The sequence below is a fragment of the Schistocerca nitens genome, chromosome 8, assembly GCF_023898315.1.
Source record: "Schistocerca nitens isolate TAMUIC-IGC-003100 chromosome 8, iqSchNite1.1, whole genome shotgun sequence".
NCBI lineage: Eukaryota > Metazoa > Arthropoda > Insecta > Orthoptera > Acrididae > Schistocerca > Schistocerca nitens.
Window position 1 is genome coordinate 579337854 of NC_064621.1, and position 25336 is coordinate 579363189.

Here is a 25336-nt window from a genome sequence, read left to right on the forward strand (position 1 = left end):
GTGCACGGTACATTCAAACCGTCATCGAACCCATCGTTCTACGATTCCTAGACCGGCAAGGGAACTTGCTGTTCCAACAGGACAATGCACGTCCGCATGTATCCCGTGCCACCCAACGTGCTCTAGAAGGTGTAAGTCAACTACCCTGGCCAGCAAGATCTCCGGATCTGTCCCCCATTGAGCATGTTTGGGACTAGATGAAGCGTCGTCTCACGCGGTCTGCACGTCCAGCACGAACGCTGGTCCAACTGAGGCGCCAGGTGGAAATGGCATGGCAAGCCGTTCCACAGGACTACATCCAGCATCTCTACGATCGTCTCCATGGGAGAATAGCAGCCTGCATTGCTGCGAAAGGTGGATATACACTGTACTAGTGCCGACATTGTGCATGCTCTGTTGCCTGTGTCTATGTGCCTGTGGTTCTGTCAGTGTGATCATGTGATGTATCTGACCCCAGGAATGTGTCAATAAAGTTTCCCCTTCCTGGGACAATGAATTCACGGTGTTCTTATTTCAATTTCCAGGAGTGTACTTAAACCTAACTAACGTAAGGACATCACCCACATCCATGCCCGAGGCAGGATTCGAACCTGCGACCGTAGGGGTCGCGCGGTTCCAGACTATAGCGCCTAGAACCGCTCGGACACTCCGGCCGGCGACCATAAGGCGTTGACCTTTTTAAAGACCTGTAAGCTAAGGAATGCTCGTTTGGTAAGATGGTCATTGTATCTCCAGCAGTTTGACCTTGAGGTTAGATATATTCAGGGGAAAGATAATTTGGTAGCTGATGGGTTATCTAGAAGTGTGGAGCTCTGTGATGACGCGGGAATTACAGCAACAGATCTAAGTGAAGTACGAAGTAAAGGAAGAAAGTGAATGAAAGAGGGTGATTAAGAACTTGAGACGTGAGCAGGATACAGATGACCAGCTGAAATTAGTAAAGAGCTATTTGGGAGATGCGAACTATCGTAAGGTTTCGCAATACTACTGTCTGCATAAAGGTATTCTGTTTAGGAGGAAAAAGGTAGGTGTTTCTGAGTGGAAGCTGTGCTTTCCCTTATAACATGTAGATTTACTAATCGACTATGTACACCTGAGGTATGGGCACTATGGTGCAAAAACGTGCATTGCAAAATTACAAAATTAAAAGAGAAAGTTTTGTTTGACAACATGTACCACCGTGTTGCCAAGCGTCTAGCATCTTGTGTAGTGTGACAGAATGTCCGTGCTGCTAACACCAGAATACAAGGGGATATGCATTCAGTAGAGCCAACTGAAACCCTAGAATTACTGGCTTGTGATTTGTTTGGCCCTCTTCATGCTTCGAGAGGTGGGTGCACCCATGGTTTTGTTTTTGTGGATGGATTTGGTAAATATGTTAAGCTATACACAATTAAAAGAGCAAATGCAAAACGTTGGTAGAAAAGTTGGAAAAAGATTTTTCATGATCGTTTGCGTTCCGAAGAGTTTGCTGTCAGACAATGGGCCTCAATTTACTTCTGATAGATTTAAAGAATGTCTGGATAAGGCCGGAGAGAAACATTTGAAAATATCTGCGTATTTCCCCCGAGGAAATATGAGTGAACGTATTATGAGAGAATTGAATAGGCTTTGCAGGACTTATTGTGCTCGGAAACACTCAAGTTGGGCAGAGCACATGAACTATTTTGAGAATGTAATTAACAACTAAAGGCATGATGCAACTGGTTTTGCGCCTTGCGAATTGATGTTTGGCCAAGAACCGCATAATGTGATTGCAGATATGGTAGAATTAGCTATTCTAACGCAAATATCCACAGACGAGAAGAAGTTAAAGGCTAGGGCAAATTTAAGAAGGAAAAATCAAAGACAATAAATGAAGAAACAAAGAAATTCATGTTCATATACCAAGGACCTTTCAGGATCATAGGAAAACCACATGCCAATGCATATAGGCTAGATTACCCTAAGAGTAAAAAGCTATTAGGTCTCAGGAACGTGATCGACCTAAAGAAGTTCATAGGTAGTGAATGAATTCTGTAGGGAGGAGGTTGCTCTGTAACCTCTACACAGTGTGGCAGCTGTGCAGTCCCAGCTGTGTGAGATCTTCTTTCCCATTTCAGATTTCACTCACTCTTCAATTTTTCTATCCACCTAAAATTTCGACCTGTTCTTTCCATCACAATAAATTTTCCGTTATGGTTATCAAGCCAATAATAAACTAATGAATTCTGTAGGGAGGAGATTGTTCTGTAACCTCTACACAGTGTGGCAGCTGTGCAGTCCCAGGTGTGTGAGATCTTCTTTCCATTTCAGGTCTCACTCATTCTTCATCTTTCCTATCTACAAAAAATTTCAACCCCTACTTTCCAATACGAAAATTTTCTGAAACCAATGAATTCTGTTGGGTGGAGGTTGTTCTGTAACCTCTACACAGTGTGGCAGGTGTGCAGTCCAAGCTGGGAGAGATCTTCTTTCCCATTTCAGGTCTCACTCTATCTTCATCTTTCCTATCCACCAAAGTTTCGACTCCTTCTTTGCAATACAAAAATTTTCCGTCATGGCTATGGAGCCACGAGTTCTGTAACCATTCTATCCACCGATTAGTGATGAAAATACCTAATGTGACAAACCTAACAGTGACACAAACAGTAGAGAAGTATGATGTAATTAAGATACAAATGTATTTGAGTAACAAGTATGTATAGAACCCTGGTAATATTGTAAGTACAAAGTGTTGTTTTATTGGAAATGGTCCCACAATAATATTTAAAAAAGATAAACAAGTTCGTTTATAAGCAGGATCTGAAGTAGCAATGAGACCTAGTGTTTGCATTAGAGCTAACTAATTAATAGTAAGAGAGAGTGCTTAGTGTTATGAAAAATAGACAGATAAGTTGTAAAAATGAACTCACCTTGTGTAGCAAGGAATGGCAGTGTAATAGAATTGAGTAGTGTTTGTGGTAGAGACGTGAAGGACACGTCCCTGAAGTATTTATAAGATGGGAGCTGGCCATTAATTTGATATTGGGTGTGCTGTGACACACCTACATGTATTGAGGTTATGAGTTGGAGGCGTGAATGCGACTATAGGTACCCTTACGTTAAATGAGACAGAGCAGCTTATGGTGTCCTATAGGTTTAAGGAATTTTGCATTACGCTCGTCCATAATTACTTAATGCTCTTTTGTGGTAGCTCGAGAGAGACTACCTGTGGTTTCAGCGTCTGATCTATTGGAAATGGATTGCCACGTGAGCAAACTGATCAGCTGGAATACACTATAGATATAAAATAAATGTGCTATCCTATGCTTTAAATTTTAATGGAGTAAGTATTACTTAAGTTCATACACTAGCAAAGTAAGTAAGTACAGAATTGTAGATGTGGAACTGACACAGCAGCAGAAGTCCAATAAGTGGATTTAGTAGTCAACTGAACGTAGTGTGTTTTGAACACTCAGAACTGTACTATTGCCACAAGTTACTCACATATACAAAGAAGCTGAGAAGACAACTACTAATCAAATATACTCATACTATCTCTAAGAATAAGGTAATCGAAGATGAGTCAGCTAAGTAAATAAATTACAAATGTATCAAGAATGTACAGAGCATTGGTTCAGTGTTCTGGCCCAGAAATAATAAATTGAGATTAAATAGGATTCATGATTGTATTCCTTGAGCATAAGTTTTCTCTAGTACGTGACTAACGGCGTTTTGAGCCATTTGTTTGCCGATTTTGTGACAGTTAAGTAACCGCGAGAGTAAAATTGAAAAAGTTCTGTTAAATTTGTTCCAGCAACATATTGAAAGATAAAATGTATATATATATCCCCATTTCATTGTGACCCACCCTTAGATTTTAAATGAACAGAGTCTGAGGCACTCTTTTTGTTTGTTCTACAGGACAAACAAGATAATGGCAGCCTGGTAGTTGCGTGAAAGCGTGGAGTGACTTGGACACCACTCATAGTGACCCCTCCCCTTTCCCCATGTAAGTTAGAGTGATCGAGAAGGACGCACACCATAGCAACTTCCCCCCCTCTACCCTTGTCAATGGAAGTGTAGAACGCCAGCCAAAGCGGCTACAACCAAGTGTGTAAAAATGAAATTGTCATGATTTGTGAAATTTTCTTTCGGGTATAGGAAAGACTGCTAAGATATAATTATCTGTTTATGTATAATGAATTACTGTGTTATTTTCTTTGAATTAGTGTATGTAAAAGTATTTACAGACAATTTAATGGATTTAAGATTTTCATAATTTTACGTATCTTTATGTGTTTGTCAGTCTAAGGCAATATGTATGCCAAAGTGTTTCATTGATTTTGCTTAAATTTTGAGTGATAGTGTTGCTTAAGAGGCAGTGAACATGCCAGCAATTTCAATAATTGAAGTAGGTAATAAGTTTTCTTTTAATATTTCTATATCTTTACATTTCAATTTTAATTTTCATAGGGAATTAAGCCGTACTCTTGCTTCCCGTTTTGTAATTAATTTTTTTTCCCTTACATTAAAAAAAATTAAGTAGAGGGTGATGTAGGGAAGCAGCCTACTCACGCCTTATAAAATTCACATAAATCTTTCCATTGTGTGCCCGCCTAGTCCGCTGTAACTAGCTCTGACATCATAAATATTGCGCAATACTTTAAAATGAAGTAAATAACCTGAAACGTTTCTAGCATGTCAGGAGTAGTACAAAATCAATATGTGTTGGATATCGGTTCAATAACTTTAACCATTTTCGAAATTTGAATGTTTTTCTGTAAAAATCAGTGGCGCAACAGAAAAGAGCTAGAAACTTAAAAATTTATATTTACATTTATTTTGCATAGTAATTTAGTAGAAAAAGTATTCTGGATCTCACAAATTAAAATTTTAGTTGAAATTCAATATTTTCTGGTTTTGTCTTAGAAATTAAGGAAGCAAGATAGATTAAGTAGGCGAATAAATAAAGCTAGGATGTTTAAATTTCAGTATAAGGGAGATCCGCTATAATCATAAAGATGTGAGAAGTTTCAACAGAATAACTATAAAACTATAGCGATAACGTATATCCAAAAAGCAAGTTCAGAGCTCGTCTACTGCCTGTAGTGTAATTAAATTAATTCTCTCACCCAAAATATTTGACTTAGCCATGTCAGACTTTTATTATGATTACTTACTTGTGTGCTGATTGCACAATTAAATTTAAAGCTTCATTGGCCATGAGCAAAGGAAGCAAAGATTTATTCAATAACTTAAAGTGGTGCATTACCAGCCCAGCAGCTAGTCGGGAGAGCAGATTTGATCAGGCGTTCCCTTAGCCGTCTGCACCGTAGCTTTATATGTAAGAACGCTGCGCGAGAGAAGGAAGGCTCAGTTCTCTCCAGACACTGATTAGCGCACCACCTGTGCCGGGAGTCGCGTCGCGTCGGTATCGTTGATATCAACAGCCTCGGATGCAGTAATAAGCTACTCGGGATACGCGTAATCATGAAATCGTTTTCGAATGAAGTGTTAATTTTGGGATGACGTTAATGATCTACCTCTAATTTGCAAATTTCGTATTTTCACGTGCCGCCGCAGGACAGCCATTCTACCATTATTAGCGTGGCGTTTGATGAACGTTATCATCAAATTATGGCAAGCATTCACTTAAACATTTAATTTTAACAGTTGTAGTGGCATCAGCGCATTAGACTCTGAACTGCTCTGGTAGGTGGATTGTGTGGATTCTTTTTGGTCTCTGATTTTTTGAATATAGTGAACATTTTAGAGAGAATGGATTTTGATTATGAATCCCAGACAATCTCCTAATTCCTCAGAGGTATGAGCTGTAGCTATAAATGTATTTCTCAGATGAAGTGGGCACTAGGAATTCTAATTACAGGCTTCACGTTTTGCTAATCACTTTCTGGTTGCCAATATTGTAGTTAGAGAGCCAGTGTTGATAATGGCAAACAACAGCATTAAATAAATGAAAAGGCATTAACAATTATTCCACCCGCCGCCCCACAAGTTGTTTTAGCTGCTGTCACAGCTAATCCTCACATCAGTAGCAGACAAATTGCGCGAGAATCGGGAAACTCATAAACGTCGGTGTTGAGAATGCTACATCAACATCGATAGAACCTGAACCATATTTCTATGCAACAGGATTTACATGGCGACGACTTTGAACATCGTGTGCAGTTCTGGCACTGGGCACAATCGAAATTAAGGGATGATGGCAGAATTTTTTGCATGTGTTCTATTTAGCGACGAAGTGCCGCTCACGAACAGGGGCAACGTAAACCAGCATAACACTCGCTATTGGGCAACGGAAAATCCACGATGGCTGCGACAAGTGGAACATCAGCGACCTTGGGGGGTTAATGTATGGTGCAGCATTGTGGGAGGAAGGATAATTCGCCCTCATTTTATCTATGGCAATCTGAATGGTGCAATGCATGCTGATTTCCAACTTAATGTTCTACCGATGTTACTGCAAGATGTTTCACTGCAAGACAGAATGGCGATGTACTTCCAACATGATGGATATCCGGCACATAGCTTATATGCATTTGAAGCGGTATTGAATAGCATATTTCATGACAGGTGGATTGGTCGTCGAAGCACCATACCATGGTCAGCACGTTCACCGGATCTGGCGTCCCCGAATTTCTTTCTGTGGGGAAAGCTGAAAGATATTTGCTATCGTGATCCACCGACAACGCCTGACAACATGCGTCAGCGCATTGTCAATGCGTGTTCGAACATCACGGAAGGCGAACTACTCGCTGTTGAGAGGAATGTCGATACACGTATTGTGAAATGCATTGAGGTTGATGGACATCATTTTGGTCATTTATTGCATTAATGTGGTATTTACAGGTAATCACTCTGTAACAGCATACATTCTCAGAAATGTTAAATTCAAAAAGGTACCTGTATCACATTGGAACAAGCGAAATAAAATGTGCAAATGTACCTACATTCCGTATTTTAATTTTAAAAACCTAGCTGTTACCAACTGTTCATGTAAAACTGTGAGCGATAGGTTTGTGACTGTTACAGTGCCATCTATCACAAAGCGAAAAAAGTGGTCCAACTAAAATATTCATATTTCTTTACATACTACACGAATATGTAATAAAAATGGGGGTTCCTATGTTAAAAAACGCAGTTGATATCAATTCGACAAGTTTCGTTCTTTGTAGTTTTTCGTGTGATACTTATTTCGTGAGATATTTGGCCTGGTCAGGATATATATATATATATATATATATATATATATATATACGCACACACACACACACATATATATATATATATATATATATATATATATATAAGAGAGAGAGAGAGAGCAAGTCATGAAACGTCATTCACTAGCCATATGGCATCTCCTAAGGCAGTAAAAAATTCTGATCATAAACATATCTCACCAGCATAATACACATCGTTGTCATAGTAACATCATCAAAACAGATTAATCATATCTCAAAATCGTCACAGCTTCTTTCAATAGATTAAAAACGCAAAAGAACTGCTCTCTGGATCCGTTAGCAAATACAACATTCAAAGACTCATAGTATTCCAATGGTTGATAAAAAATATGAACAGACAAAATACAATTTCGTAAGTGTTAATTCACTGACGTAGCAAAAAAAAAATGTTTGTCTCTCTTAAATGATCAGATAGCTGTAGAAATATGGTACCGATGTGTAAAGTTGTATAAGCAAATACCATATTAGCTGGGGCTCCTAGCGCTTGCCACACGCTTAATACACAAAGTAATCATGTACCCCCAGCGGATAAGTGTAATTATACCCTCAGGTGTTACAGATTACAGCAGTGGAATGAAATGTATCACCTAAAACCTTCTTTGTACCTTTGTAATTGAAAAATCTTTAAAAATAAATGTGTAAGTACAAAATTAATCACTCAGAAACGTGTACTGTAGCGCTAAACTGTCTGTCTTGTTGTATGATAATCTCTGTCATTACTTAACGGCAAAAATGTGCTAAGTGTCGTAACTGTCGTCGTCTGTAAGATAAGTTCTGTAGAAATCAATGTACTTACCTCATATAAACAAAAGTGAAATGCTTTGCATATACATTTCCTAGTTATTATGCTTACTGCCATGACCAAAGAAGTACTCTACTGTAACGTATTGCTGTGCTATGGGAAAGGCTGTCTCATTGCAGCTATACCACAAAGTTACTACTAAAAATGTTTTACTTTCCAGGACATTACAGAAAAACTGTGCAGATATAAAACAGATACACTACAAAAGCAACAATGGAACTTGTGCCACACATTAGTAGCGTCATGATATAATCATGTAGCTGTCAAAAACAAAAAAAAATATATTAACTCATCTGTAATCTCACAGAAAGTACTTTCAATCAAGAATGTCTTTTCAAGTAAACCAAAACGTTGCATTAAAATCTCATTAGCAGTATATGTTCTAAGTATGTAAGCCTTATAGTCATGATGTAATCGTGCAACGAACAAGCAAGAATATACACAGTAACACTGTGTCATCGATTCACTATAACAATGCATTCATAATTGCTGTCTAAATATGTTCCCTAGGTTCTTGCCTCGATAGTTGACTTCAAAACATGGTGGCATGTTAACAGTTTATTACTGTGAGAAAGCATACTAATAACGCGAAGTGAAAAATTTTATGGCAAAGACTAAGTTAAAAAGCAAATTATCTCTCAATAAACGGTTTTACATGTGAAATGTGGTGCAACCCTTTACTCTTCCTAGTACACAGCGTTTCAACTTCAACGCAATTATCATGTGGTATACATTGGATTCTGTAAGGTCCATTGTGATTCAGAAAGAATTTGTGACTCAAGTTTTTCTTCTTATGTGATATTGAATGAGCTTTAATAAGAACTTTCTGACCAATATATAGTTTCTTTGCATTTGCTTTACCATGTAGTTTTATCCTCTTGTCTCCAGGGGAATTTATATTTTTAATAGCCAAATCAATTATGTCTTTGTGTCGAAGTTAACATGTGCTCAGAAAAGGTACCCATTGCTTGTCATCAACAGTGCAGCGTTTGAAGAGTATGATGTTTCGAACAAGATAATAATGCCGAATGTGAGTGTGCGGCTTTTCATGCCATTTACTTTGGATGTCTTTCCAAGTCGGGTCTGTATCTTGTTCATGAGCAGTGTCCTTTAAAGATGTGGTAATGAAGTTTTCAAAGGCCACTTTCTGAATGTAAAGAATACTGAAATTTATCTCGAGGTTGCCTTCAGTGTTTCTTGTCTCAAGCTTAGCCGTTGCGCGTGACAGTGCGTCCGCAACAATGTTCTCCTTGCCGGGAATGTAGACTATTGTGAAGTGGAATTCTTACAGAAAGAATGCCCACCGTTTTAACCTTTCATGATTTAATTTTGAAGACATAAGAAATTGTAATGCACGATGATCACTGTATACTTTTACGTGCTTACCAGAAAGAAGAAAACGAAATTTGTTAAATTTCCAAATGATACTAAAGCTTCTAATTCAGATTTTGTTAGCATGCGGCTAGCAAAAGCAATGGTTTTCTGAACAGTAGTGTCATTTTCTATGGCTTCTTGAAATAAATGGGCACCAAGACCGACTTTCGAAGAATCGGTGCTAAGGCAGAACTCTTGTGAAAGATCTCGGTGAGCTAGAATTGGCGCGTTAAGTAGCGCTTCTTTCAATGATTTAAATTCCAACTGTGGCTGTTCGTCCCAGCTCCAAACACAAATTTTTGCAGTGACAGAACAAAGATATGGTGTAACTAGAATTTGTATATTCAGAAAACGACGGTAAAAATTTTGACACATAGAAAACTGCGGACTTGTTTTTTTTTTTTTTTTTTTTTTTTTTTTTTTTTTTTTTTTTTGGATGGAACTGGAATGACTCTGATTGTCTCTAACTTCTTAGGATCCGGCTGAATTTCTTCAGAAGAAATAATGTCTCCCAGAATTTTCACCTTTGTCCTACCGAATTCAGACTTTTCTAAGTTAACTGTAATTCCAGATTATACAAAAATACGTAACGCACTGTTGAGGATGCGATTATGTTGCTCCCATGAGGCTTCTGCTATTAGAATATCGTCCACATAAAAGGTGATGTGGCCTTTTTAGAAATCAGGTAATATGGAATTTAGAACACATATGAATGCGGACGAAGCAATGTTCAAACCTAAAGGATGTTTCCAAAACTGATAAAAAACGCCGAAACAAAGAAAAGCTGTGTATTTTCTACGTTCTGGATGAAGTTAGATCTGATAAAATCTGGATCTGAGATCAATGGAAGACAACACTTTTACACCATTAAAATTTTGAAGAAGTTTCAGGAATGATGATAGTATTGATTTGTCTCGAATCTAAGACAAGCCTGATCAATATAATTTTCTTCTCAACAACATGTAATGGATTGTTGTATGAGCTTACTGCAGGCTTAATAAAGCCCTAGTCAAGCGTAGATTGTATTTCTGTTCTAACACGGTCCCTATAATGTGCCGGAATTACGTATGGTGTAACACAAAATTTAGTATGCTCACGAACACGAAAATCGAATTGAAATCTCATGATTCTTCCTGTTTTGTGAGTAAAAACTGTCGAATGTGCTTGTAAAATCTCAAAAACGTTCTGCCTATCAGTGTCACTACAATTCTCAATTGTTTGTATTTTATTCTGATTAACTTATTAGTATCAAGTACGCCATCGATATCATCCCTGTCAATACTTGCAGAGTGACTGTTAGTGTCAAGTTCCGTCGAAAATTCCGGACTGTTGTCTAACAGGACGTAAAGCCAATTAATTTCTTCCTCTTGGTTTGAGAGCCAATCTTCAAATTTCGAAGCTATTGACTTAACTTTTTTCTCTAAACTTATTTCAGTATCGTGAAAGTTTAAGATTGTTCTGTATTCATTCAAAAAGTCTACTTCCAATACAATTTCTGTTGGCAATAATGGAACGATTAGGAAGTTCATAGAGAAACTGTGGCTATGACAAAAGAATTCTAAGTAGGTTTGTTGCCATACATCTACACTTTTTCCAAAGACTACACCTTGTAAGTTAATCTTATGTAACGGAAGTGTGGGGCATTCGTTCGATTTATTGCATTTGCTAAAGGCTGTTTCACTAACTACTGAAATGGGACTGCCAGAGTCAAGTACTGCTGTCAATTTTATGTCATTTACTGTAATGTGAATTACAGGATATGCAATGTTGTTATGTTTTACATCGTGTTCCTGGAGTAAGATATCCCTAACATCGTCCATTTTTATGTAATAAATAGCCACGGCAGCTGCGTCTTCAGTTTCGTAAGTATGTTTTGTGGCTGCCAGCTGTGTGAGTCATTGTCTACTGTCTATTTGATGTTGCGTGTTGTTACTGGGATTTGGACATCTAACCTCTACAATTTCAGCTTGAAGAGAGGGCCCTGCCCTGTTTGAATCCCACAATTTCTGATTAAATTCTGGTCAATTGTTAAAGTTATATCGTCGGTCGTCATGTAGGTAGTTTCTGTAATTTCTTTCTTGATCGGTCACAGGGTGGACAATTTCTCCATGATTCGTAACTGCGTGGTGGACTGTTGTGCCTGAAGTTATTCTGTCTCTCTTGATAATAATTATTTAGGTTCCCATATTGTCTGTTTCTCTGATTGTCTCTGTCTGTGGAGAGGTGATCTTTCCCTCTAATTATTATTACTCTGCCAACAGTTGTCATATGGGTGGTGTCTGTTTTGGTGATGACTTGCTTTATAGGAATAGCCTTATTGTGTCCAGTTATCATTTCACGGTATTGTTACGGATGTGACCTGCATTTGTTGTTCTCCTGGTTTCGCGTCACGCCACTGTCTGTGTCAATTTCTAATTCTTGTAAAGTCCCTGAAGACCTTCAATGTCGTCTTTGCAACGTCCTTCCAAAATGATATGTCTTAAATGTTCAGGCAAATGCGGACGAGTTCTGAGGGGCTCTATGGGTTTGACGGGTACTGATTTTTGTGCTACATGTCTTCAAAATATTTTGCCAGACTCGAAAATTCAGACTGTTCAAAATGTTTCATCATTATGATGCTATGTTTTACTCAGCCTTGTGTAGCTTGAGACCAATATGCTGAGAGGAACACATGATAAAGTTCTCCTTCACTGTGACTATCACTAATGGCTGATCGCATTCTTACAGCTGGTTCATTCTTTAATTAGCCACACATAAATTCCAGTCTGTGCTCTGATAACCAGTTGGGAGGAAAATAATGAGAGAATTGACGAAGTCACGCTTGTGGATGAATGTCGTTGCCAGAATTCTTAAATGTTTTGTATTTACATGTAGTAATGAAAAGCTTATAGTCAAAGTCATCATGTCGGCGAGGCGCATATCGATCACTGTTATGATGTGTTGGCGTTTCCACCTCAAAATCCGGTGCACCATGCCAATTTCTTTCACAATTTCCAAAATACCCTATGTTGTTACTTTGTGACTTTTCCTTATTTCTGAATCCCTCTTCCCATGTCGGATTGTGAGTTTCCTCTGAAACATGTAATTGTTGTAATACTTAAACCAACGGATCTTGTACTTCCCGGATTTCTCTTTTGTGTTGCGTATTAATTTGATCCTGATTTTGTTTGAATTTTCTAATTTGTTCGTTCCAATCTGTGTCGGTAAAGGCTACTGGTCTTGTGTCATTCAGATCATCATCTGCCCTAGTAGATAAGTTATTGAAGTGATCCGAAAGTTCGGCTACTTTTTCCGATAGTGAAAAGATTTTCTCAGTGTCTTATTCTGAACCTTCGTTTTCCTGAGTTTTTGCAAGTTGCGTAACCAAGTCAGTAGATGCAACCGAGTCAGTTTTAGCTTGCAAGGTGTCGTGATTTTCATGAACAATAGTTTGCAGTTCTTTTATGGTTGCTTCGTGACTCTGTAGTGCATTTTCATAACGCGAAAAAATAGGTTGAAAATACTCACAAACTTGTGTTTTTACGTAATTACAGACTTTTTGACATTTAGATTCAATTTTAAGTAACTCTGCAGTTAAATCTTCACATGTTTGTTCATGTGTTTACTAGATTGTATTTAACTTTTGCAGATTCTCTCTACAATAACTCGGTAGCAATAAATAATAGCTGCACTAATTACACAAACTGAAAGAACAAATCAGAAGATTCTATTGAGGTATCCTTGGCTAAGAGGTAACATATGAAACGTACCCTTAGAAAAATTATAACTTACTGTGCTGGTAAACTTCGACGTCATTTAATACATACACAGCTGAGTAAAACTGAACATACTCAGACATTTATCTCTTTACTTATTCAGATCATCAATAAACTGACACACAATATGTTTAGTGCTACGAAATCAGACTTTCAATAATCCCCACAAAAGAATGGCCCTGACTAACAAGAACCTGTACCTTTCATGAATCACTCACCTCACAAAAATCTTTGTTACTCGAACTACGGCAATATAGTGAGCACCAATACTGCCAGCTAAATAAAAGACTAACTACTGAATGCACTATCTACTGATAGGCATAATTAGGAAATGAAAGAATTTGATAGAGAATAAACAATGTCTTTAATTGAATAATGTTCAAAAGTCATCATGTATATATCACTTCATGATATCCAGTCTTACAAATTTCCTCTTTCTGATGGACGCACGTCCATATCGTCCACTCTCAAAACTCTGGCATCTCTGTCCCCACGTCCACCACTGCTGGCGGCTCACCTCCAACTGCGGAATGCTACGTGCTGTTCAAATCCAACTGCCCAACATTACACTAGCGAATACTCCAACAATGTCAACCAGCCACAGACTGCACACAGCACAGTCAGTGATTTTCAAACAGAGCGCTACATGGCGTTACCAACATAAAAACGTAAACAGCCTACTTACACTGTAAATGCGAGTGTACACTACAAATAATACGGCCAGACATTGACCCCATGCCAGATTATATACTAGTATTGTAACATGGCATCTGGTTCCCAAAGGGATTGAGTCTAGTGAGTCCTCAAATAATTTGGAATGCTTGATTTCGGTAACCGCCCTAGAATCCCGCCATGAGTACGACTGATGGTTTCCATCCAACTGCTGTAACTCTTGTGGTGGCCGATACTCTGCGTTCGGCGCAATACAAACCACAACAATCGTATTAAGGTAAAGTGGCCATCAAATATATGCGGAGACGCACCTGCTATAGATACTCGCTGAAATCAAACACGACAGTTGTGAGATGCATTGATATCAAGCACTACAGTGATCAGAGGAAACAGAATTCACCGAAACCAAGGACACCAATGGTGGCATGAGGCTCATGGATACCAAACATACCGATGGGAATAGAAAACTAGATCAGATTAAAATATATATTTCCAAATCCGAAACTGGAACTTTGATGAAAACAGTTGTTTGTGGCGCCTCCATGTTGATCTCACCACGGACTCCTAGACTGAGCCTTGCTATGAGACTCATTGTTGGCCACTTCCATTGTTGTGAAAACTACTAAATGATAACATCTCCTTTCTTAAATGCTATAATTTATTAATTAAATCACGCAATTTACGAACATTTATGAACATCAAATACTGTGTGCCATTCTGCCACTCATCTCCGGCCTCACTACCAAGCAACCTCTCTCTCTAGCCTCTCACACCCGACTTCCACCCACAGACTCCAACACTCAACAACTGCTTACCCAATCGCACATTGTTGACTGAACTGCAGTCTTTGCTTAAACCATGTATGATCTCTGCATTGTGCATAATCGATACTATGTAAGGGTACTCTGCCCTTACATATCCCCACCAATATAATACTATTATATGAAAAAATGTAATAGTGATACTAGATTTGAATATTAAAGTAGAAAAATATATAGAAAGACAAAAAAGAAAAAAAAATTTAAAATTACATTATTTAGTCAAAACTATTTGCTTATTAATGGAGAACCTCAAGTCATTAAGAATAATTCTCATTTGTGTAAGGAAAATGGTGTTTAAGAAATTCAAGTATCACTTAGTTACAGTACATTAATCAAATTATATCATTAAATCACTCACTAATTAGCAACAAGATAAGTCAGGTTAATCGCAAATGTTTGTGCACACTGCATAATGTCATTGAATTAACATAGCAACATGAAACACAACGCTGTAACGTCGCAAATAGATTGTATGGCTAACTGTGAATCACGAATAACAAGTGCCTATTACCTTGTTCATGAAAATTTTTTTTTTGTAATGAAATAAATACTAATGATCAGATTGTCACTGTATTAAATGAATAGAGACATAGGCCTAACTGAATGAATGTGATCAAAGCATATACAAAATAATAAGCAGATAACTCTAACTACTACACAATATTCACAGGAAAATATTCCATTACTTCCCCACATAAATTAACCCTCCAAGTGGCAGCATATTTTGAAAATGCGATGCTGTTATATTTATGGCACACAGTTTACAGGGTTAGTAATGCAAGAAATTTAACAAAAGGCACATACCTTGGAAAGTAATCCATAAACAAATAATCACCTTGGAAAACACTTTTTTTACATAGCACTTCATATCTGATTACTCTTCTTTAGGTCCCTGCCTATATGTTGAGTCTTAAATCACACGCAAACACGCTGGTTCACTACGCATTGGGCTGTGTCATCGATGCCGCCGGGGATATACCACCACAATAACAATAACACTTTCACTGTTTACTCTGCTTTTTCACTTCCCTATATGATGCAATGCAAAACGCACGTATTCGTAGGTTTCAATGAATTGTAGGGCTGTGGCACCGAAGCCACCAGGGACTGTAGACTCGTTGTCTCTGCAAATTGGTGGAATTGTAGTAACAGCGTCATAACAGCGACTCCAGCACCGTGAAGCTTGTTGTTGTTGATGATCAACTGGCCGCTGACGTCAGCATTCCATGGTTCTGCGTTCCACACAGCTCGCCAACCTGACAGGCTAGTGCAGCGCTGGAACAGGCGACAGTCGCGCTGTGTGCTAGGTCCTCGTAGGGGTTGGTACATCCTCTACAGCAGTTGTAACACGTGACGACCGCGCTCCGCGCATCGCTTCACGTCGGTGGCTCCACATCGGCTCGCTAACATACAAACACAAAACGGAATTATGGCGGTGGGGAAACAAAATACACTGCGCGCGCACATCAATCTGTCTGTAGTAACCACAATACTTGCCCCACGCGTTCCTACTATTGCTTATAGACGTGTCTCTGACTCAAGTACTGCTTAAAACTGATTGCATCTAGCTCACAGTAGCTACCTACTACTGTCCACTGTAACTAACTCACAATAGCTACCGACTATTGTCCATTTATTTTCACACAGGCAAAATGATATGTACACAAATAACACAATTTTTTTTCCTTTCTTTTACAGAGCATCTCTTGTCTTGCAACACTTCTTATAGATGATACGGTTTAATGTTTTCTACATGTTGTACGCTATGATACTGACCTGACTGCACCAATTGAATTTCAACGGAAATAGGGTGAACAAGTTTTCTAATTTTGAATGGTCGTCTGTAGTAGTGATGAAACTTTTTTATCTCTTCATTTGCAATTAATGATCTCGTATGAGCTTGAATAAGTACTAAAGCACCGACTTTGTACGTAATGGGCTTCACTGTCTTGTCATGTGCCAGCTTCCGTTCTTCTGCTCGTTTCTTCATCGGCTCCAGCGCGATTTTAAAACGCTCGTCTTGCGTAATTTCCTTTTCTTGCGGAAAGGAAATGTATTCATGAAAGATGCTGTCAGGTTTCTTTCCAAAGAGAACTGTACATGGCGGCAATTCCGTTGAATCATGCGACAAACTATTAATTACTGTTTCAAAATCTGTCAATCGTTCTATCCATCTTTCATGTTCCTTCCCAGAATGTGCACGAAATAAACGTCCGAGTGCACGCATTTGACGTTCAGTCGGGTTGGACGCGGGTCGGAAAGACGAAATTGCAATGTGCCGAATACCTTTATCATTAATAAAATCTTTCCATAAGTGTGACCGAACTTGTGGACCATTGCCGATAAAATGCACTCTGGCTTGACAGTATTTACGAAGTATTCTCCCTGAGTTTCTTGATTATGATCTTACTGTTGGATTTCCTGAGTGGGTAAAGGCGTACAAATTTCGAAAAGACATCCATCACAACCAAAATTTGAGTGAAATTCCCTTTTGATCTGGGTAGCGGTCCATAGAGATCGAGAGCTGAAATTTCACGAGGATTTTGAGGTATAATGCTATGCGTGAAACCTTTGTGCTGAATCGTAGACACTTTAGTTTCTTGACAGAGATCGCAAGATTTTGGAATTGATCGTACTTTTCGTGCCAAATTATCGAAGGTGACGTTCTCTTGCAATTTTAGTATACATTTACGTGACCCATAATGAGCATAGCTCACGTGAACGTATCTTATTAATTCATCCACTACATGTTTGAGTATACATAGCCTCCATTGATCGGAATTCAAGTTGCTTCGCCGGTAAAGGATACCATCTTGTTTTAAATAGTATTGACGTATCTTGCCACTATTCTTGGCATTCGGATCATCATATTTTTATCTAACCATCCTCAATATTTCGTCTGCGTCCTGTTCCTGTTTGATGTTCCGCAGAATCTTACGTATATGACGCTCGCCTTCGACACTTCGCATAAATTGAATCCTTGTATCTTTCTGGAGTGCATGCGCAACATTAACTGAATCTTGTCTTTCTGATAGCCTTGACAGCTCATCCGGTACGACATTTTGCTTTCCTGGTATGTACTGAATCTCAAAACTGTATTGCTGAAGCATTAACGACCGCCGGGTTAACCTATTGTGCATCAATTTGCAATTCGTCAAGAATGATAATGCTTTGTGATCTGTCACTACGACAGTATGCCTTCCAAATAGATAAAAACGAAACTTTTCGAAGTCCAAACGATGGCAAGTGCATCTCTTTCCGTGACATTTATACTTTCGCTCCCAGCTTGTGAGTGCGCGGCTCGCAAATGCGATCGTATGATGTTCAATAACTCCATCGACTTCAGTTAATTGATATATTTCTGCGCCAAGCGCATCATCACTTGAATCGGTGCCAAGGTAAAACTTTTCACTTAAATCAGGGTGGTGAAGGATAGATGCTTCACACAGTTGGTTTTTTATTGAATCACACGCTTCCTGATGTTCATGAGTCCATTTCCATATAGCATCCTTTTTCAGCAAGTCCATTAAGACGGGAGAAGATAGGCAGCATCCAGAAAGAAAACGACGATAAAAATGACAGAAACCAAAATACGACTTAAGTTGCTTACAGCACTTAGGTGACGGAAAATTTCTTGCTGTGTCCATTTTTGTAGGATCCGGTTCAATCCCTCGCGACGAAATAATATGCCCAAGGAATTAAATTTGGGACTTAGCGTATTCCAGTTTTTCCAGGTTAACAGTCACTCCAGCTTTCCTAAATGCTTCAGATATCCGATGAATAATTTCCAAATTTTCTTCCCCTGAAGCTGTGCTAATCAAGATATCGTCAACATAAAGCGTTACATGTTTCAACAAATCTTCCCCTAAAACTTTATCCAGTGCTCTCATAAAACCCGCTGAAGAAGTCGAGAGACCAAAAGGCATTCTCTGAAATTGGTACCTTCTACCATTATAAAGAAATGCTGTATAATTTCTACTATTCTCTTCTAGCATTAACTGCCAGTAACTACTAGTGAAATCAAGGCTACTTAGATATTTGACTCCTCTGAATCTTTGTAACAAAAACTCCAAGTTTTCTGGCTGATCACGCTGTGGTAAAATTATGCAATTTATTGCACGGGTGTCAAGAACAATGCGAACTGTGCCATCCTTCTTTGCTACAGCATGTATTGGATTTGAATATTCGCCATCTGAGCTCTCAATTATTTCATTATTCAACATCCTCTGTAATTCCTTGTTAACAGCTTCCCTTTATGTCAATGCTATTGCGTATAACTTACTGCGAAATGGTTCATGGTCCTTCACTTTAATTTTACGAACATATCCTTTAATTAATACTGGTATCTTTGAAAATATATCGACGTAGCATCTCAATAGTTTCCTCAGTTCTTCTCGTTCTGCTTCAGTCAAGTTCACTAACGCTCGAATCTTGGTTTGAATACAATTTAGAGTATCCTCCTCGCCCCTCTCTTGCAGCTTAGCGCAGTTCTCTGACTTGTTTAAAGTGACAGCTTCATATTCTCCTCTATAACGCATCATTCTCATTTTCACGCCCGCAGCACCCTTATTATTCATAATAAACCCTTTGAATACAATTCTTCTTTCTTTATTATCTCTCCACGTCCGCAGATAATTCTCCTCAAAATTAATACAGCATCTCATCTCTGACAACCAATCCACTCCGAGAACTAGCCCAACATTGAGAGAACCAACGATTAACACACTCTGCTCATACTCGTCCCCTTGATTACGAAATCTTAGTAATGCTTGTCCTTCAATTGGTTTGCTTCGGTTTCCAACTTCACTGACAATACTTACGCCGTTAACAGGAAGTGTGGGAATAGCGAGAAGATTGTTTAATTGCGAAAATAGATTTTCACAAATAGCACTTGCGTCGCTAGCTGAATCAATTAATGCATCCATAATAATACCACATACTTCGACTTCCACAAATGGCATCATAATTTCTTTATTAGTTTCTTCATTTTCTCGACACAAATTTTCGTTGACATCATTTACATGTTCACACTTTATGGCATTTATCATAATATCCGACCCTTGTCCCTGTGACAGAGTTCCGGAGCGGGTTGTCTCCGAAACTTTCCTTAGTTTAACTGTATAGAATCTCGCTGATTGCGATCGTGGCTTCTTGCACGTTCTGGCGATCAATACTGTCCTCTGTCTCTGTCATTGTGTGGCCGGTTCGGCGGATGATTTGACCTGAAACCGTCTTGTACATTGTATTCGTTTCTCCTGTGTCTATCTTCGTCTCGTCGATCAAATACTTTCGGTCGTTCGTAACATGGGATTCCTTCCCGCGCTGGGCAGTTATGACGATTCGGGTAATTGTTATTACTGTGTCGCTCACGTTGATCGCGTTCGGCATTGAGCAATTCCATTCGGTCAATTAACAAACACACTTGCTCCATTGTTAACTGTCGTGTGAGTGCTAACTTCTCACGCACCAAAAATGGTAATTTCTGGATTAATATAAGCATTAGCTCTTCTTCTTTAACCTGATCGTCCAAGTATGCATTATCGTTCCAGTACATTTGCATAAACTCACGCATTGTACCGTGATGTCTTCCATAATTTGGCGGCGTGAGAATTTTTTATTTTACGTCCCACTTTTTCTCTTTCGACCAAGATTTTTTTTTTAATAATGCTGTTCCAAGTTCTTCATACTTGGTGTAATTGTCGGATACACTTATACCCCAAATATGTGCCTCACCCTGCATGTGACTGACGCAAGTATCAATTTTAGCACGTTCCGTATAATGCCTCGGAAACGCATGTTTGAATTGTCTAATGAACGCAACTTCGTGGATGCCTTGTTTCGGTTCATATTCATGAAATTTTCGACCGCTCAGTCCATTCTCAGCAATTACTTGCGGCAAACCAACAATATTGTTATCTGGTTCACGTAATACTGCATTAATTTCATCGCGCAAAATTTCTTTATTAATTGCATTTGACATTGTGTCGTTGTTCGTTACCTTTTGTCGTATCTCATGTACCTCATCACTTAGTTCATCACAAAGCGTTTGTACGCCGTTAACCATCTTAATTATCGGCTCTTTATTGGCTTTACAAGAACTTGTAATTTTGACGATTTCGTCACCTTGAGCCTTAACTTTGTCATTAACTTTGGAAATAAAATCTTCCGTTTGCCTACACCGTCCGTTAACTTGAATTTTAAGATCTGTAATTTCGCTGCCAATGGCCTCAAGTTTGTATTGACATTCTTTTCGGAGCTCATCATGCTTTTGTTAAAATGGGCTGGTGAGTTCCGTTCGCAAATTGCTAATCGCATTAGTTTGTGTCTGACAATCATTTTTGATTTCCTGATGGATCTTTCTTGTCTCCTCATAAAATTTTGTTATTTCCTCACGCACCTTTTTATTTTCCTCATAAAACGCTTTTGTTTCTATACGCGCCTGTCTATTTTCTTCATGAAAATCTTTTATTTCTACACGCGCCTGTCTATTTTCTTCATGAAAAGCTTTTATTTTTACACGCGCCTGTCTATTTTCCTCAGGAACATTTTTGATTGCTTCTAAAAATTGAGATATACAATCTTTACTGACAATAGCAGTTTCTGTTTGCTGGATAACCATCAGTGATGAACTTCTGTTAGGCAAATCAAAACTAAGAATACCACTGTCCTCTGTCGAATTAACTGTAGTGTGTCCCATCTCATAATTTTGTCCTCCGTCAACCACGTTATTAAATTGTCGTCTTTAGTAACACTACCGTTTTGTTCTGAATTAGCCATATTAAATTGAAAAGTTCACTCGCAACTTGAAAGTCAGTAACACTATTGATTATTACTATTCTTGTTCATTCCAACACAACGTTGAGTTCACTTAATTTCGAAGCGCTGCTGTGCTGAAATGCTGCGGTCTCACTGTTTGCTGTGTTGTCTTCTCCGTCGTTTCCGAAGATTACAGTGGAATCTAAGTCCGACACACGCGTCGCCATATGTGACCTCCCCCCAGTTTCGCACCGAACTATATTATTCGCATACGCTGTAGGTGAAGTTATATTTTAATTATTTTAGCATAATATATATCTTTCCTCATTGTCATGAGACTCATTGTTGTCCGCTTCCGTTATTGTGAAAACTACTAAATGATAACATCTCCTTTCTTAAATGCTGGAATTTATTGATTAAATCACGCAATTTCTAAATATTTATGAACATCAAACACTGTGTACCATTCTGCCACTCATCTCCGGCCTCGCTACCTAGCAACCTCCCTCTCTAGCCTCTCACACCCGACTTCGACCCACGGACTCCAACACTCGACTACTGCTTACCCATTCGCACATTGTTGACTGAACTGCAGTCTTTGCTTAAACCATGTATGATCTCGGCATAGTGCATAATCGATACTACGTAAGGGTACTGTATCCTTACAAGCTGTCTTCCACTTTCATCCAGTTAAAATATGGATGTACGAAGAATAAATATCAACCGTTAGAACACAAAGATTTACCTTTACTTCGTAAATGAAATGTACAATCAAATACATCGTTTCTTAATTGCAACAACAGGAACAAATGATGTTTGTCGATTGCAACGCCATCTACCACGTATGGAAAATAATGGTTTGAGGAAACTGTACGTGTGTTAGGGGTAGAATCGTAATATGCATTAGAAATGGGAGAGGGAGGGGGGTCCTGTTTGAAAATACAAGGCTGACTGCGCCCACGCAGAAGGAATGGTTAGGAGGTGCCCAGTTTAGCACAGACAGATGTCTCCTTTCGTAATATTAACTTTTCATTTAAAACATTGTTGTTGTACAATGCGGCGTTTTTGAAATATTTAGTAATCTCAAGTAAAAAATACATGCTCACAGATGTACCAGGTAACGCCATTCTGATACCTGTGTCCTATAATTTTCTTCGTACGGAAAACGAGCAATTAAGAACCCTGTGCACTTCGTTCTTATCATAATTGTGAAGTTACAGGGCTGTCCACTAATTGTGTTTTCAGCTTAATCAGTTTTAAGAGTCAGATCACCAAAAACTAACTCTTATCGATTATTAATACACGACTGAAGATACGTATCTGACTATTTCTATTTGAAATAGGTGTGCAACTGTTGTAGTTAAATGTCCTACAAAATATAACGTCGAGTCCAGTTTTTTTTTTTTTTATTTTCGGACGTGGGAACCGTGGCTTTGGAGGTTCCGGTCTCCAAAAGTGACAACTGAGTTGTTGAAGGGAGCTGCAGATACATGTTCCTGTTTGAAGAAAAGTCAGGCCCCCTTCGCACCTGGAAGTACCCACTAAATCACCCGAGTTCAGTTCTACACAAAATATCTCGTATTATCTGTAACAGTGAGTGTAATGTAGCATCCATCAACTCCACAGTTTTGTGGCTCTACAATCTACGGGATCCAATCGTCAACTGGTGGATTCATCTGGATGTGGCATAAGTGAAAAACACATGGTCTCTCTTCCTCGTCGAACTGAGGCCTTTAGTGAAACTAGAGGTGGCGTTGCATGATGTTAGCGTGATTTCTCCAGGGGTGTGACATTACATGTCCTGTATGTTTATATTGGTTGCTGTCGTGAGCTGTCTACAGGACAGAAAATTTCCTGTCAGAAAATCAGTTCGGATTTAGAAAGCACTTTTCATGCGAACCTGAATTTGCTCTTAAACGGGCGATATTATCTGAACCTGGGATTAAGGACAACAGACAGGTTCATTATTCCTAGAATTCCGGTGAGCGTTTGACACGGTTCCCCACTGCAGAATTTTAGCCCGGGCACAAACCGACTAGGTGATCCTTCTCGTATTGTGACACACGTCGCACTGCGTCCCTTAATGACCACACTAGTAAGCGTTCAGGCTTTGAATAACAGTCGGCTCCTGATATCTATATCTTAACGTTACCTGCGTAAAAAGCGTTGAGACGCAGAAAATGAAACACTCAAAAGAGAATACAGATGTGTAAAAATTATGTGATCAATTAAGGATGAGCACTTGGGTGCTCAGAAAATCGTTGGTTTCATTTTGTGCACACCAGCCGCCTTCTTCCTAGCTGCAGGCTGTGTTGTTAACCGTACTCGCTACCTGGGCTACAACCAGGCTGTGAAGTATTGTTTGTGTCACAGCGCTATTCACAGCCGTGTTCGACTCGCGACACCTAAAGCGCCCTGTGACACCCCACTTCGTTTCCAGCAATGTTATCTTGTCGAACGCACATTCGCTCAGCATTTTCGAAGGGGTTCAATTTAAATAATGCTAGGAGTCCGGAATGACGAGATACGGTGGAAGTTCTCTAAGGCCATAGATGTAGCAGTAACGAAAAGCTCAGTAGGTAGTACAGTTGAAGAGGATTAGACATCTCTAAAAAGGGCCATCACAGGAGTTGGGAAGGAAAATATACGTACAAAGAAGGTAAGTGCGAAGAAATTGCGGGTAACAGAAGAAATACTTCAATTGATTGATGAAAGGAGGAAGTACAAAAATATTCCAGGAAATTCAGGAATGGCGAAATACAAATCGCTGAGGAATGAAATAAATAGGAAGTGCAGGGAAGCTAAGACGAAATGTCTGCAGGAAAAATGTGAAGACATCGAAAAAGAATTGATTGTCGGAAGGACAGACTCAGCTTACAGGAAAGTCAAAACTACCTTCAGTGACATTAAAAGCATGCGCGATAATATTAATGTTTGTAACGGCAATTACACTGTTAAATGCAGAGGAGAGAGCGGATAGGTGGAAAGAATACACTGAGAGCCTCTATGAGGGGGAAGATTTGTGTGATATGATAAAAGAAGAAACAGGAATCGGTTTAGAAGAGATAGGGGATCCAGTATTAGAATCCTAATTTCAAAGAGCCTTGGAGGACTTAAGATCACACGAGGCAGAAGGTACAGATAACATTCTATCAGAATTTATAAAATAATTGGGGAAATGGCTACAAAACGACTATTCACGTTGGTAGAATGTATGAGTCTGGCTACATATCATCTGACTTTCGGAAAAATATCATCCACACAATTCCAAAGACGACAAGACCTGACATTAAAAGCATGCAGCGTTGGAGGTTAGGACAGGAGAGGAAATCATGGCGAGCCTTATCAAACCAGCAAATCTGCAAAACTCTGGAGTACGTGTTCTTTCACGAAGAAACGTTACACTCTCAGAAAAAGAAATTTACACAAAAGGACGCGGCAGGTTTCTCGAGTCTAATTCGGCTATAAATAGTGGCGCAACACCAACATTACTTCACTGTTTGGTACGTTTCTTGCAGTATGATACGCGTAGTAAGTCTGATCACAGCACCTGAAGACAACTGTCGATGACCGAAATAAAATCCAATCACACTACAGCACAGCAAATAAAGCTAGAGAAGTGTGCATTACAGTGACAAGATTCTGGTTGTAGGAAAATTATAGAGACCTTTGGGGGAAGTAGAAGAAACTGTAAGAATGCAGTAAATAGTAGCCAGAGAACGTAAGGTTGATAGAGGAAGAATTGTATGGAAGGCCTACACGAAAGAAGAGGACTGGAAGACAGTATTATGGAAATATAAGAAGAATTAAATGAAAATGAAACTGAAAGTCTGACTATGAAATAAGGATTTGATAGAGCATTGAAAGATCTACTTCAGTGCAAGTCACCTCTGGTTTTCGACATTTGCCCAGATTGAGTGATACTTT